The following is a 4,515-nucleotide window of genomic DNA, read 5'->3' as shown; positions in this document are numbered from 1 at the left end:
TGTTTCAGATGCCACGCCTTTGGACACTCGTCTAACAGGTGTGGCTCTGAGGTTGTTCGCAGCGGCTGCTGTTTCCGGTGTGGGAAAGAGGGGCACTTGGCGGCCGTCTGTGAGGCACGGCCCCATTGTGTCCCCTGCGCCATCAGTGGGAGGCAGGCAAACCACCGTGCGGGCTCGGGGGCGTGTGCCAGGAGAGGTGTACCCCCTTGCAGGACATTTACAGGTAAGGGAAATGTCCCTTTTAATCGTGGACAGGCTCCGGGGCGCCCTGATAGGGGGACTGGTGATCGGCCCCTCAGTCCAGTGGCGGGCCCGTCGGGGATTGCGGGGGGGCGGCGGAGTGTATCGAGAGGTGCATCCGTGGCTTCCTCCTGTGCCCCGACAAAGTTGATGTCAGACTCGTGATTGTCTACTGTTGTTATGAGAACTGCGGCCATGCTGTTCCCCAGTAATATGGGGACTTTTGGTCCGGTCACGTTCTCTGTCCTTAGTCCGTTCTCTGTTTAGTAGGTAGCGGCGATGGGTGTTTGGGTGCCGGGGAGGTTGCCGAGAGGTAACTCTGCGGCCCCTTCACCTACGCCAAGTTCATGTTTGTTCTGGTCCTTTTGTCTTTCGTCAATAGGTGGGGTGTACATCTCTCCCCACCTTTATTTGTTTTGTCGGCCTTTTAATGTAGGCTCTCTCTAGGAGTTGGGCCTGTGGCCCTTACTTGGTCTCTATTTATTACTGTGGTTGTGTATACATGTAGTGTACACGTTGAGTTCGTGATGTCCTGTGACGTCATTTCATGTGGGGCTGATGACTGCGGTCATCTCGCCAACCAGGCTGGCAGGGAAAGGAGTGGGGGCTCCAATCCCATTGCACGTCGGCCTTGGGATGGTCGGGGGTGAGCTGATAGCCCGGCTCCCCCTATTTACCCTCTCGGGGTGAGGGCATTAGACGGGCAACTTAGTTGCCCGGGGATGCATCCTTAACAGGATCCGGTCATGGGTGTCCACCGTGAAGTAATGCGTTTGCGGTTCCGCGGTGGACAATACCCGTTAACGACCAGGGGCTATAGTCAGGTTTTAGGCTGGTACCCCGTCCGATAGTCCTTCGGGATACTACGGGCGGGAATCCGCCACGAAGCCTCCTGGCCCTCCCTCAAGGGTCAGGACGCGAAATTTGGTTTAGGCAAATTTCCTGACTTAAAAAAAAAAAAAAAAATTAGTGACGCGCATGAATAGATTAACGAGATTCCCACTGTCCCTATCTACTGGCGAGGTGGCCATGTCTCTTGTCTCGGCTGCAATGTTGCACCGGGGGCGGGGTGGGCATATGAGCTCCTCCTTGTATCGAGGGAAGGCGCCGCTTTTGCGGGAGCCCAAGTGTTTAATCCATCGTACAAAGCACAGGGATAACTAACTGGTGCCGGCGTCGGCAATTCGCCGGGCTAAGCGGCAAGATGCGCACAAAGTGGCGATGAGGATATGCTGCAACCAATGCTGCAGCTGGAGAAGAGTTGGCAACTGTGTCCAAAAGGACCGTAGTTAAACACAGACCAGAAACTCGTAGGAAGGGTGAATACCGAAATCCTGATGGCATGGCTTGCTTGCCGGCTTCGGAGAGGTATACCCCTCTGAACCTGAATGCTTCTAGGCACGAGCTCCTGACTGGCTAAGCGGAAACGTATGTTTTAAAAGGGCTGACGTGTCCCACTGTGGGTCCCGAAAGGGACGAGGTATCCACAGTCGGTGACTGCGAGGCTCATCCCTGGCCGGTCTCGAGTTCGACGGAGCATTCAAAGAACATTGAGCTCGCCACCGTGGTAATACCTCCTGCAGTGGTGAGCAAAGTGCTGAAAGGCCAAGGCGAGTGGTGTTCACGTAACACCGCGCGTCTGGCCTTTTTTTATGAGAAAATTTTAATCATTTTCTTTTATTTTGCTTTTGCCGCTCTTCTCCAAGAGAAATTTTAATTTCTATTTACTATGACGACCAACGTGCATTAACTCAGCACCTACCACCTATTGCGAGCACGTATACTCAGACGCCACGAATATGCCACGACCATCCTGGCATATGTCGCTGTGCGCTAAGCGTAACGCTGACCCTGTGACACCGGGCTAAGCAAAACGCTAACCCCGCGACAGCAGGCAAAGCAAAACGCTAACCCCGCGACACTGTATCTTGCTGTGAGGTTCGACGTCTCGCTGACTCCCGGCGCAAGGTCCGAGTCGGCTGGTCTTCGTTGCCTGGACAAGGCGATACCGCCTTCGGACTTTGTCCGAATTCAGAAAGCAACACGCCGCGGTCGGACTTTGTCCGATTCTTAAAAGCAACACGCCGCGATCGGGCTTTGTTGCTTTTTCAAAAGCAACACGCCGCGATCGGGCTTTGTTGCTTCTTCAAAGGCAACACGCCGTGATCAAACTTAATGCGGATTGCGAAAGCAACACGCCGCGGTCTGGCTTTGTCCAGGCTTCGAAGGCAACACGCCGCGGTCGGACTTGGTCCAAATTTAAAAGCAACACGCCGCGGTCGGACTTTGTTCAATTTTAAAAACAACACGCCGCGTTCGGACTTTGTCCGATTTAAAAGCAACACGCCGCGTTGACACTTGGGCTCTGCGCGGAACGGCGCAGGCCGATTTAAATGTGCGTTTCGCGGGGCGCTGTGCGAGCAGCGCTTCGCGGGACATTATGCGGTAAGCAGAACGCCGCCTGGAGCTCCTATGCCTGCCCTGTTTCTCGGGGCAACACGCCGCGAGGAGACTTGTCTTCTCAAAGCAACACGCCGGAGTAAATATCATCATAGCTCCTGAGTCAGGGGTGTAGTCACTTTGTGGCGCTCCCTCCTCCGAATTAACCATGCCACCTATGAGGACACCCGGGTGTCACTGCTTTGTTGATCTTGCATCGCGCAGGAGATGCTGGGCAGGTAAGTCCGGGGTCTGGGGTGGCTTATAGTTGGGTCGTTGATGCGATGCAGACCTCTCGTTAGGTCCTTCAGCCTCTCACGTGCTCCTTGAATTCGACAGGGAGAGAGTGCTGCGGGCGCAAGATGCGTAACGTATAGCCTCCCTTGTGTCTTGTCAATGCCTACCTCCTCGTGGTCTCGCTGGTAATGTTGTGCTTCTAGCACAACGGCTAAGTGGTGTTGGCGCCGCATGCACACTCGGCAGCCGAACATCAGGCAATGCCATAACCGCAATATGAGAGTGCATGTGGGAAGAAATAAATGCGAACCCACAGATCAACCAACCAGCATAACATCAAGAGCTGAGCCGCCGTTGGACGTGGGGTGTGTCATAGCGGAACCCCGAAGCCAGGGTGGGAGACAGCGTGCCGAGGGCTGCATGGTCGTGGGGGTGGTACACGGCCGTAAACGATTCCTGTGGGGCACCTGGCGCAATCCTGCGGTAATTAAGTCGCCTTACTCGGGTACTGGGGGCTCTGCCTGAGCGGACCTTGCGACTCGCCAGAATCGTGGGATTTATTATGGAGAAAAATTCAACAAATACACTAAAACCGAGATACATGACGACGACAATGGCACACAAAACGGATAAAGAGAAGGATAAGGAACAGAACCTTTTTGAGAGAAGGGAGTCCATCCCCAGATCGCCTCCATCTGCCAAAATGGTGGTGGCTGGAGGAGCGGGCAGGCCTTGCTCGGCTCCGCTTGAGCAGGGTGTGGAGGCGTACGACTCCCCAGCTGAGAGGAGGACGGCAAGGCCACATGGCACAAAGATCTTTAGAGAGGCCGACGATGTATTCGTTTTTCCTGGCCCCAGTGCGCCAAGGGCCGCAGAAGGAAAAGGTGCAAAGGATGTTAACAAGGAGTTCTTAGCTCCTGGAGACGCGGATGTGTGTGGGTAACGAGCCCTGTGGGGAACGAGAGTTCCTACTTGCATTCCGGAGCCGGAGGTGGACTCATTGATAGAGCTCGACAGTTTTGGAGCAATATCGGCTTTGGAAATCAAACATAGATTAATGAGGACTAAAAAGTCCACCGCGCCGGGCCCGGATGGCCTGAATAAAGCCGCGTTTCTCGGTGCGCACAAGAGCGATGTGTTGGCTGGGCTGTTTAATCTAATTATGGCCTCGGGGATCATACCCGCTGCTTGGAAGAAAAACAAAACCACCTTGATCTCCAAAAAGGGTAAAGACGGGAGTAAGGTCACTAATTACCGACCTATTACTATTGGCTCGTTGCTTGGCCGGGTGTTTTGGGGCATTATGGATAAGCGTCTCCGATCGACTGTCCAAATCAGCTCGAGACAGAAGGAGTTTGTAGCGGAGGCGGGATGCTTCGCGAATGTGCAGATTTTGCACGAGCTAACCTGTCACATGAAGGAGAATCGGGGCGGGGTTGGTATTCAGTTGGACGTCGCCAAGGCGTTCGACACCATCCCGCACGAGGCGATACCTGCGGCCCTAAGGCGGAAAGAAATTCCGCAGCCAATTGTGAACCTTATAAGGGATTCATATGAGGGTGTCACCACCACGATTGGCCACCCCGATGGGGGGATAGA

Source organism: Nylanderia fulva, unplaced genomic scaffold, assembly GCF_048542155.1.
Source record: "Nylanderia fulva isolate GAGA-0341 unplaced genomic scaffold, ASM4854215v1 Scaffold565, whole genome shotgun sequence".
Taxonomy (NCBI): Eukaryota; Metazoa; Arthropoda; class Insecta; order Hymenoptera; family Formicidae; genus Nylanderia; species Nylanderia fulva.
This window is presented reverse-complemented; position numbering follows the sequence as displayed.